The 12,448-nt window shown below is 42.1% G+C and overlaps 1 long non-coding RNA gene across 1 annotated transcript in view; it reads right to left on the bottom strand.

The window, feature by feature from the left end:
* The window catches only part of LOC121820761 (uncharacterized), a 65,835-nt gene extending 53,829 nt beyond the window's left edge, over positions 1 to 12,006 (bottom strand). The window contains exon 1 of the long non-coding RNA XR_006061444.2: positions 11,956 to 12,006. This is a non-coding gene — a long non-coding RNA (uncharacterized LOC121820761). The remainder of the gene's footprint in view (positions 1 to 11,955) is intronic.
* Between the last annotated feature and the right edge of the window lie 442 nt (positions 12,007 to 12,448).

Genomic DNA, 12,448 nt, shown 5'->3' with positions numbered 1-12,448 from the left:
AATTTAATGAAATCAGAAAATCCTGCAGATTTTAGCAGAGTTTCTGTGTGTCATGAAAAATGCCCAGAAAGGGATGAGCCCCAACACTGGCGAAGGTCCAGAAGCCATCTCTCCTAACATAGAGCTCTACCTCCAGCAAGCCAACACTCCCAATCCTGCACTTCTCGCTCTGGCCGATGCCCACAGACACTTCCCTCCAGGCATGCCCTTGCTTCCTGTGCTTTTCTATTTTTCTCTTATTAAACTGTCATGGGGTGAAGCTTCTTTCATTTAAGAAGCAACAAAAAAATCTGCATTTTTACTGTCTCACCCATAGCTTTCAATTGATGCATATTCTCTGAGAACTTTGCTATGGTATCCACAGCCTCCTCTTTAACCTCAATTACTGCAATTATCCATCAGTTTTCACATGGATGATGGAAATGGGAGCCCAGCCTGACAGCTTCTTACTTCATCTTCATTATTTTTCATCTCCATTCAACCATGGATACTTGGAGCATATTTGAACACATCATTATCAAACACTTCACCTCTTAAGTCTTAAACTCTGATTTTCTATCACCAGCAGCTTTTAGCCTTACATCTTTATCTTCTTCACTCCCAGTACAACTACCTTTTGAGAGAATTCTAGGAAAAGAGGGCAGAGCGAAAGATCTTCTGTTCCTCTCTTCCTTAAAAACAAACCAAAACATAGTTAGGAGAAAAACAGAAAAGACCACCTCCTCTTCAATAAAAACTCTTGTAAGTACATAACTGTGGATGAAAACACACACATAGAGAAGAGTTTCTCTTATAATTTCTCTTATATATAATTTCTCTTATTCCTCATATAATAATAATCATACAAGGGCATCGGAAGTTCACACAAGGTCTCAGCAGACCCCAGGCAGTGTGTACAGCGCACTGAGTATGCTGAGCCGCATCCCAAGTTAAGAGGTAAACAGTGGTCCCAGTTAGAACAGCAAGGTGTCAACATGGTGTGGCAGAGGCAGCCTCTGAGAGGCCTCTGTGTTGCTAAGAAGTGGCTAGGAAAGTGGAACTGAAAGAGGAAATATATTTAAAAGCTGTCTGCCTTGGGAGTCACAGAACAGAGAATAAAATACGGGAGCGGGTAGCCTGCAACTGCTGACCAGTCCCACTGGAGAAGGAAAAAAGATCTCAGTGCGCCTACGTGTGTACGTGTGGACAGGCCTGTGTGTGCACGTGTGGACAGGCCTGTGTGTGCATGTGTGGACAAATACAGGCTCATGCACGTGAACACATATGTATGCACACCCGCCTACAAGCTTGTGCACATACACCCATAAGTATGCACACCCACCACCCCCACCACATCAGAAATGTTCCAGACTTCACAGAGCCCTGATGGACACTCCTGTAACCCCAGAACACAGGAGGCAGAGAGGGAACTTTGGACAAGGATGGCTGAGCTCCAAAACCTGCAAGCCCACCCTTTTCTCTGATGTCTGGTCCAACTATTCACGGTTCTCTTCTTCTGCTCACCTTTCCAAGAGGAACAATATTAAGATTAATAGAAAGACATAGAGGAAAGGAGGCAGATGCAGAGAGGAATACACCTCACAGAAGGCAGATGAAGGTCATTCATCAAAAAGTAAAAATAAAACAGGTGATGCTGCCTGCAGGCCTGACTCTGCACAAGACTGAACTGGAGCTCCCAGCGCCCGGTAGCATGGCTGGAGCCTACTAGGTGTCTCATCCAGACCTGGAGAGTAAAGAAGTTCTTTGTGTTTCTAAAGAATGAATGGATAAAGAAGATGTGGTACATATATATAATGGAATATTACTCAGCTATAAAAAGAACGAAATAATGCCACTTGCAGCAACATGGATGGACCTAGAGATTTTCATATTAAATGAAGTAAGTCAGAAAGAGAAAGACAAAACTTTGGATTTTCTAAAGTGGCATTTCGCATACTATTGGTCTCTTTGCGAAAATGATTTATTGGGCCTTCTTGGATTTCCTGACGTGAAGCAAACATGAGGTTTTCTGTGCTAAATTTAATTAAGAAAGGTCTTTTCGAAAGTCTAATTAAATATGGGACTTATCTGGTGGATCACAGGTTAAGACTCCATGGTCCCAATGCAGTGGCACCAGCTCAGTCCTTGATTGGAAACAAGATCCTGCATGCCACACAGCTCAGCCAAAATAAATAAATAAGACAAAGAGATGCTATTAAAAAAAAGTAAACAAATATTTGTTGAGTTCTTACTGTGTGCAGATTACTCTGCTGGGTCTATCATGGATGCAAAAATAAGATCTCATGTCAATGTATGGCAAAACCAATACAATATTGTAAAGTAAAAAAATAAATAAAGCTGAAAAAAAAAAGATCTCATTTTATTTGAAAGATACACCCCCCTCAACATTCATAGCAGCAGTATTCACAACAGGCAAGGCAGGAAAGCAACCTAAACGTCCATCAACAGAAGAATAAATGGATAAAGAAAATGTGGTACACACATATAATGGAATATTACTCAGCTATAAAAAGAATGAAATAACGTCATTTGCAGCAACATGGACGGACTTAGAGATTTTCCTATTAAATGAAGTAAGTCAGAAAGAGAGACAAATACCATATAATATCACTTATATGTGGAATCTAAAATACGACACAGATGAACTTATGAAAGAGAAACACACGCGCTGTTAAAGAAGACAAACTTATGGTTATCAAAGGGTAAAGCGACTGGGGGAGGGATAAACTAGGAGTTTTAGCAGATACAAACAACTAGGTCCTACTAGATAGCACAGGGAACTATATCCAGTCCCTGCAAGAAACCATAATAGAAAATACTACGAAAAAGAATACAGATGGAGATGTATGAATGAATCGCTTTGCTTGCACAGAAACTAAATGCAACATTGTAAATCAACCACATTTCAATATATATAAACGAGACCTCATGTAGTTGAATATTCACTCAATTAAATTCTTAATTTTAAATAGTTTCTTCATTGATCTAGGGAAGGGCAAGTGCTACTCACCACTGCATTTCAGAATCTATTCTAACAGTAAAACTATTTCTACCACCCCAAATATAATAGTAGACAGAACCAGTAGATAATTCAAACTCTTTTAAATGGTACAAGTGAGCCAAATTTCTTTTAAATTGAATAATAAATGAACGCTGTAATGAGTTTGCATGGAGACAGATGGTTACTAGGCTTACTGTGGTGACAATTTCATCATATATGCAAATATCAAATCACTATGCAGTACACCAAAAATTAATGTGATATTGTGTGTCAACCGCATTTCAATTAAAACAGCTTTTAACAGACACTAAATTCCTCATTTCAGGATAAATAATAAATGGTCATGGTAAATGGAAGTTCATTCATTTATCTCTGCATTCAATAAGTACTTGTAAAATGCCTTCTATTTGGAAGATTCTATATTATATTAGGCAGTTTGGAAGATCCTAAATATGGCATTCAAAGTATAGGTTATATTTGATTGTGCTATATTTTAAATTCTCTTTCTAAATGAATGCAGCTTTTTTCACAGTTTAATATTAGAGGAAAGGGGAGATTTCTGGTTTTTGGTTCCACATGTAAGGAGTTTGGAAGTTGCCACTCCGTCCTAAGAACAAGTGAAAAGTCAATAGACTAAAAAACCCACAGCTCTTCTTGGAACTATGAGAGAGATGAAGACACAGGGAAAATGCTGCCCCAAGACCAGAAGGACAGTCAGTCACATACAGGGAGACATGGCTTACCAAAGCAGAAAGCATGAGCAGATCAGCCATGGGGCCCATGCTGGGGTGGGGACTCCACAGTGTCACCAATGAATTGATGGACACTGTGGGGACAATGCTGGAAGTTAAACATTCCAGGTAAACAGAGTCACAGGCATTTCCCATGGTTTCGTGACATTACCTCCAGGACCTCGACAAGGCTTCCATAGTAAATATCAGAGAAAAATCTCCTCGGGCTCCAGCAGTGAGAGGGGAAAGGTAACCATCTGGAGTACACCAGAGCACTCTGTTCTTAACAGGGCTGCCCTCAGGGGAAACTAGTTAACCTGAGGCTGTCCTGCTGGGGGACCATCAGAGCGAAACTGAGCTGGGAAGAGAAATACCCAACTCCAGGCCACTCTAACCATCCTGTCCCACCTAAGAGGGGAGAGAAAACTCAGGATCACTTGTGAGGCTCACACACAGCCCAGCAGCATTAGCTCATTGAATTCTGAGACCTAATCACAGGGCTATAGGACACTTGCCCTCCCACCCCACCACCATGTTACTAAGGCTGATTTATTGCAGGTCTTTTTACCTAGTACGTTATGTCTCACCATCAAAATAAAAACAATGCATACCAAAAGGCAAACAAACAAACAGACCTACAATCTGAAGAGAAGGAGAAAACATCAGAACCAGACACGGCAAGGATGTTGGAATTATGAGACTGGGAACTGAAAGCAACTGTGACTAATATGCTAAGGGCTCTAAATGGACAAAGTAGACAGCAGGCAAGAACAGATAGGCAATGTCAGCAGAGAGGTGGAAACTTTAAGAAAGAACTGAAAAGAAATGCTAGAGATAAACAGACACTGGAACGGAAATAAAGAATGCCTTAGATAGACTTGTTAGTAGACTATATACAGATGAGGAAAGACTCTGTGAGCTTGAGGACATGTCACCAGAAACCTCCAAAAGGGAAAAGAGAAGAAAGACTGAAGAACACAGAACATAATATCCAAGGACTGTAAGACAATCCCAAAATACATAACATACGTGTAACGGGAATACCAGAAGGAGATGGAAGAGAGAAAGGAACAGAAAAATAATGGAAAAAAAATAGTGACTGAGAATGTCCCCAAATTAAAATCAGACACCAAAACACAGATCCAGGAAGCTCAGAAAACATCAGGGTAAATGCCAACACAATCTACATGTGGGCATATCATCTTCAAACTATCAGAAAATCAAAGATAAAGAAGAAATCTTGAAAGAAGCCAGAGAAAAATAACACTTTCCCTACAGAGGAACAAAGATAAGGATTACATCCAACATCTCAGAAACTTTGCAAACAAGAAAGTGGAGTGAAATATTCAGAGTTCTTAGAGGAAAACAAAACAAAACAAAAAAACCTCCAGCTGAGATTTCTGTACCCTTTGAAATTATCCTTCAAAAGGGCAAGAGAAAGAAAAACTTTCACAGACAAACCAAAATTGAAGGAATCTATTGCCAAGTAGACCCGTCTTACAAGAAATGTCAAAAAAAAAAAAAAAAAAAGTCTTTAGAGGGCAAGAAAATAATATAGGTCAGAAACTGGGACCAACAAAAGAAAGGAAGAATATTAGTGAAGAATCAGTGAAGATAAAAATTTTTATTCCTCATATTCTTAATTGATCTAACAGCTATTGGCATGTTAAAAATAATGACAACAATGTATTTGATTACATAGGCTGATGTATATATTTTATATACATGTGTGCTTATGGGTGCTTATATACAAATGAAATGAAAGTAAGGAATGCTACAAAGGACTGAAGGGAGGAAATAGGGTTATTTTGTTACTATAAGGCACTCACACCGTCTATGAAGTGGTGTGGTGCTTTTCCAACGTGGGCTTGGATGAATTATAAATGTATACTGAGAATTCTAGGGCAACCACTAAAAAAGTTCAAAAAGAAGTATAACTGATATGCTAAGAAAGGAGAGAAAAATGGGATCTCATAGAATGCTCAATTAAAACCAAAAAAGGAAGTAAATTAGTGGATAATTTTTCTTCATTTTATGTGACTGTTAGAAAAATGGGGTTTATGAGAAGCAAAATAAAGAAAAATGCCTTTTAAAAATCAATTTTAATAAAGAAACTCTAGTTCTTTCGATTATTCAGAATCTCCCAAGGTATGTTCCTTGAAAACCTTCTTCCAAGATACAAAGGATAGTTCAGGAGAAAATATTTATGTGGTTAAATGGGTTTAGAGAATGTTGCATTCTATAAATTCTCTTCTAAGAAATTTACAATACAAATGAGCAAATCAAAGAATCTGAAAAGTCACAGAGTAAAGAAAGCTTTCTTTAGCCCTATGTTATGCACACTTGTAAATTTTGGCCAAAAATGTGATCTTATAGCTCAAAAGCACAAGATCTTAAGATGGTCAAGTGGCCTTAGCTCAAGATGAACACAGTCTGTGCCTGCCCCCATGGGCTCTGTCTCTGCTGCCCATGCAAAGGTGCCCCCTTCCTATTTAAGGACTGGCCCATCCATACACACCTAGTTGCCATCCTGTGCTATTTTCTCAAAGACTTCATTACTACGTCATCAATTTTCTATTGCTGTCTTTATGAATTGATCCATTATGAAAACATCCTTTTGTAATCCCATTTGGGGAAAGAAATTAGTTGAAGAATGTTGAGTTGCCACCCATTTCTTTGCTCCCCTGTTACAGCACAATTCTTGGAAGTTTCTATTTGACATCTCTTCTTGATGATGTTGCATAATCATTTTTCAACCTGTTTAAATCTGGCTTCTTCTCACATTGTCCTTGCTGAATTGTTGTTGTCAAGCTCTCAAAAAATTCCATGTTGCAAAATTCTGTAGACGTTTTTAAAGTTCTTTTCTTACTTTACACTCGACAGTATTTCACCTACTTTGCCACTCACGCCTTGAAACACTCCCCTTTATTCCTTGTTCTTCCCTGCCGGCTCTAATGACTTCACTGCAGCCACCTGACCTTAGAATGCTTAGACTTCCCCACTTGCCATTCATCCTCAGTTTTTCTAACCGCTTACTTGATAATTTCATTCATTTCCATGGCTTTAAATAATGCGTATGACTAGATTTGGGCTATTTGGGGGGCTCCAAAATCATTGCAGATGGTGATTGCAGCCATGAAATTAAAAGACGCTTACTCCTACTCCTTGGAAGGAAAGTTGTGGCCAACCTAGACAGAATATTAAAAAGCAGAGACATTACTTTGCCAACATAGGTCCGTCTAGCCAAGGCTATGGTTTTTCCAGTAGTCACATATGGATGTGAGAGTTGGACTATAAAGAGAGCTGAGTGCTGAACAATTGATGTTTTTGAACTGTGGTGTTGGAGAAGACTCTTGAGAGTCCCTTGGATTGCAAGGAGATCCAACCAGTCCATCCTAAAGGAGATCAGTCCTGGGTGTTCATTGGAAGGACTGATGTTGAAGCTGAAACTTCAATAATTTGGCCACCTGATGTGAACTGACTCACGTGGAAAAACAAAACAAAACAAAACAAAACATGCTGATGCTGGGAAAGATTGAGGGTAGAAAGAGAAGGGGACGACAGAGGATGAGATGGTTGGATGGCATCACTGACTCAATGGCCATGAGTTTGGGTGGATTCTGGGAGTTGGTGATGGACAGGGAGGCCTGGTGTGCTGCAGTCCATGGGGTCACAAAGACTTGGATACAACTGAGTGACTGAACTGAACTGAACTGAATGACTACATTATGAGTGCCAGATGTATAGCCCTCGTTCCTAATTCTGTCCAGAGCTCTGAATTCTTAGAGCCAGCTGCTTCTTGACATGCTAGCAAACATGCCACATGCATCTCTAAGGTCACAAGCCTAGAAGGAGCTTTCCCACTTCATCCCAACTTCTGCTTCTGGGTTGCTGCTGCTGCTCCTAAGTTGTTTCAGTCGTGTCTGACTCTGTGCGACCCCAGAGACGGCAGCCCACCAGGCTCCCCCGTCCCTGGGGTTCTCCAGGCAAGAATACTGGAGTGGGTTGCCATTTCCTTCTCCAATGCTTCTGGGCTAGGTATTGCAATAAACACTGCTTCCTTCCACCCAGTGACTCTAGACAAATACTGCAGAGTCATCCTCTGTCCTCCTTCCCTCAGCCCTCACATCTAAGTCATTAACAAGACCTGCCCATTTCTGCCTCCTAAACACCTGTGCATTTAACCTGTCCAGTTTTCTGCATCTGCAAGTCTACCACCTGAGCTCAGTCTCTTGCCCGGGCTGTTGCTATTGCTTCCTAGCTGATCGGTTTCTCCTCTTGCCTCATTCAATCAACACTCCCCACAGCACAGGACAGACATATGCAAACCCGGCTGACTCACGCCGCATCTCGCCCATTAAAACCTTCAATGGTCGGCTCATTAGCTTGGAACAAGCACTGCTGACAAGGCCGGCTGGCAGCAGCCTCCTCTTGCTCCATTCGCCCCGTTCCTCACTGTGCGTAGGCTTTTCTGCTTTCTGTCCTCTCCCCAGAAACACACTCAACGCTTCCCCTTCTGCTCTTTCCCTATGGGTTGTTCTTTCCCTGTTTTCCACTCGGCTGACTTCCTTCATAGCTCCTCTCCTGCCGGGGTCCAGCCCCGGTGGATCCAGGGTGATTCGAAGGTGGGGACGGAGTCGGCGTCTTTGGAAAAATACATATTTAATCACAGATATAGAGAGATTAGAAATGGATAGTGTAGTAGGAAGATCAGTGGGGAAAAAGAGGCTGAATAACTTGGATTACGTGGAATAGCATCCATGCTCCAGATGGGAATTCAGCCAGAAAAACCGGGAGCAAGAGAGAAGCAACATGGGGGAATCAGTCTTTCCGGAAACTGATCCGATTTCTTTATTTTTGGGTTTGCTTATACACCTTTTGTTACACATAGGGATGAATACAGAGTCACGTGGGGGTCAGCAGTCCTGACCTTTATCAAAATCAGGTGCTTCACATAAATGTATATAAAAAAGGTACATCATCTTCTGGCCATGAGTGAGACCTGCTGACATTTTATGATCCTTTCTTTCTGATAACCAAAAAAACTTATTTCTTCCAAGAGTGTTTTTTCTTAAACCAGGCACCACCCTCCAAATAAAGTTACATTCCTATAGGGTGAGGGTGTAGTGAGTTACAATCAAGAAAGGAATTTATTTAACCCAAGGTTAACATGATTAGTCTTAAAGGTTAATACTTATTTCTCCTATATGTTTAAAGGTTAACACTTATTTCTCCTATATGTTAGTTATATGCATTATAAGGGTAGGGAACATGGAGATTTAGCAGCAAACATCAGCCCAACAAATGAAAATCCTTTCACCAATGCTCCCCTTAAGATCTATTTAGTCTTAAGATATGATAAAGTTACATTCTTACATAGCAAGGACACAGTGATTTATAACAAAGTACAGTGATCTATTACAAAAGAGAAAATCCATTAACTCAAAAAGTCTAGTATTGCTAACATCAAAAACTACCATATTTCCTTTGCTATATTCCAAATACATTGATTAATATACTCCCAGGTACCTAAGGATATAGAGGCCTGGCGGCGATCATTGACTCAACAAGAAGAAAAAGCCCTATGCTAATTAAGACTCTCAAAATACTCCAAAACTCTCTGTGCTGTTTATGGTTAAGGGGTAGTAAACAATCATGTGCCTAGTGGCAGCAGTAAGGATAATCCTGTCACACAAGCTAGTCTGTCAACAGAGAGGTTTGACCTGAGACATCCTTGTCCCACCCAGAGCAGGGAATTAGCAGCAATTATTGACACAACAAATGAAGAAACCCTTCACCAATATAATTCCTAACCAACTACACTAATAATTTCTAACTCCCCAAAAGAATTTGCCTTTAGTAAGTCTAAAACATCTCGTGCCTCTCAGGTTGGGAGGCTGTAAGCAATCACATGTGGCCGGACAAACCTATACAAGTGGGCTAGATAACCTTCAGAGGAGTCCGTAAGCTGAAACACTCTTGTCACGCCCAAGAATTTTTATTGCCTTGGAGCTGCACATTTACTCCTTCTCCGAGAGAAACGGTTATGGGGGAGAGCCCCCCGTAAAGTCAGAGGTGTAGGTGAGAGCATAAAACAGACTCTGGTTTTGGGGTTAGATGCTCGGGAACAGGGGGTTTCCTGAGGCTTGATCACGCCTTTGTATATGCCAAGCCTCCTTCCTCATGACCTTTGCCATGGGCGGAATTCCTCACGCTGGCCCCTGGCACTCTCCAACGGCACTTCAGCCTCTCCCTGATGATCCTGCTCCCAGCCAGTCCATCAGATCCTAAAGCACCCCCACATTCATGCCCCTCAAAGCACATCAGATGGTCTGCATGGATGGCGTTTACTATCGAGGGGTGATGGTGAGCTGGGCGGGGTGTGACTTGGGTCTTGTTGGTCTTCTCTCCACACACACCTCACACACATCCCTGAGGACAGAGGCTCTTCTGTCTAGTGGACCACTGGAATCCCAAGGCCCAGAGCAGAACTGGCACAAAAGAGCTCCTGGATTAGTATTTGTTGGCTAACTTAATGCAGGATCCTCATGATCAACAAATAAAGACTTCCAAAAATATGCGACTGTTCTTCTGTGTCAACTCAGAAGATATAATCCTGGTGCCTTTCAGTGGGAAGTGAGTCTCGGGAGGCCAGCCCAGATTACAATAAGTGAAACATGGTCCTCCAGAGGTGAGACACACCGCTAATGTACCTGAAGTTTGAGAGTGAAAATAATTCAACACCAATTTTGGCAGGAAATTTCAGATATAAGATGCATCTCATGGCATCCCCATCTCATTTTCAAATCACAGCTTCTAATATTATGAAATAAAAACTCTGGACTCCAAAGAATTCTTTCCCCTCTACTCACCCTTCTCACATAAATCTTTTCACTAAAATGTAATTTAGAGTTTAGCCACTGGAGGGCACTTTAGCTCTTTAATGGGCATGCCCTTTTAAAAAATGGCAGGTATCTATCAAAGGCAAGAAATAATTTCCCTACAAATATTACATTCTTGATTCTGACACTTTTAAATCTCCAGGTCCAAAATCCAAATGAGCTATTTCTAATTCAGGAAACTGACTTCACTAACTCGTGACTTAATCTTATTTAAATTGTCATTACAGCTCCGAGCCTGACTTCAGTTCCTTGTGAAGATATCACAGTACTACCATTTTAGGCTAATGATTCACAGTGAGGGTGAGCTCACCATTATGCCAGAGAATTTTCAAAATGTGCATTTTTGAGCCCCACTCTGGCTTCCCTGGTGATTCAGAGGGTAGAGAGTCTGCCTGCAGACTCGGGTTTGATCTCTGGGTTGGGAAGATCCCCTGGAGAAGGAAATGGGAGCCCACTCCAGTATCCTTGCCAGGAGAATCCCCGTGGACAGAGGAGCCTGGTGGGCTACAGTCCATAGGGTCGCAAACAGTTGGACACGACTGACCAAATTCACTTTCTTTTCTTTCTGTCTATTATGATTCATTAAATTACAGCCACCACGGGTGTAGCATTAGCTTATGAAGTTTTTAGAAGCTCCCAAATTGCTTCCAAAGTACTCTTGGATGAGGACAAAAGCCAATGCTTTCAACTAGCCTTGCAAAAATATGTGTATATACATACATATATATATATACACATACAGACATATATATACAAACACATACACACACACACACACAAACAACTGTGCCTCAGAAGAGACAAGAATCAGGATCCCCACCCCTCGCCTGCTGCCCAGGAATATCCACAGGAGTCAAGGGCCTTTTCTTAAGGCACAGTCAGGAAATGACTGTCGCAAAGGTTGCCAGGAAATACTGCAGTTCTGCTTTCAGTCCTCATGGGTCCTCTGTCAGGGTCCTTATTCCAGAGGTGAGAGGTCACACTGGCTTGGTGTGGATGCACACCACCCTGTGAAGCTGAGAACCACATCCGCTGAGCACATGGAGTGCAGGTGAGCCCAGGTGAACCCAGCTGGACCGAGGGGAACGGTATCTGCCACTCTGCCACTTCCCTCACCACCACCCCATCGCCTCTGATTCCCTCTGGATGGCACCCCTTGATTCCTACAAAAATGCCAATTGAGCCAGCAACACCGCAAGCTCCATCTGCCTGGCAAGCTTGCAAGTGAACATACTTGTTTTCCCTGCAAGACCCCAAGCAGAAGAGCTGCATTTGTTTTTTTTTTTTTTTCTATTTATCCCAAGCCTGGCAGCCAACTCACCCAAGGAGGGAACAGGAGAGCAGTGTCTTCAATGCACTTCTCTTTGAATCTGTGGGTTTCTTCCTGAGAAAAGGATGAAGAAAAACGTGTCCACTGGGGGGCACCGTTCCCACATTATTCTAACCTAGAAGCACGCTGACTCACGCGGTCACATCAGGAAGCGTGGGACAGGCCCATGCTTTGGAAGAAAGGCTGCTGCTGCTGCTGCTGCTGCTGCTAAGTCGCTTCAGTCGTGTCCGACTCTGTGCGACCCCATAGACAGCAGCCCACCAGGCTCCGCTGTCCCTGGGATTCTCCAGGCAGGAACACTGGAGTGGGTTGCCATTTCCTTGTCCAATGCATGAAAGCGAAAAGCGAAAAGTGAAAGTGAAGTTGCTCAGTCGTGTTTGACTCTTAGCGACCCCATGGACTGCAGCCCACCAGACTCCGTCCGTAGATTTTCCAGGCAAGAGTACTGGAGTGGAGTGCCATTGCCTTCTCCAGAAGAAAGGAG

Source organism: Ovis aries, chromosome 12 (genome assembly GCF_016772045.2).
Source record: "Ovis aries strain OAR_USU_Benz2616 breed Rambouillet chromosome 12, ARS-UI_Ramb_v3.0, whole genome shotgun sequence".
NCBI lineage: Eukaryota > Metazoa > Chordata > Mammalia > Artiodactyla > Bovidae > Ovis > Ovis aries.
Note: the sequence above shows the minus strand (reverse complement) of the source record. Positions and strands in the feature narration are given on the sequence as shown.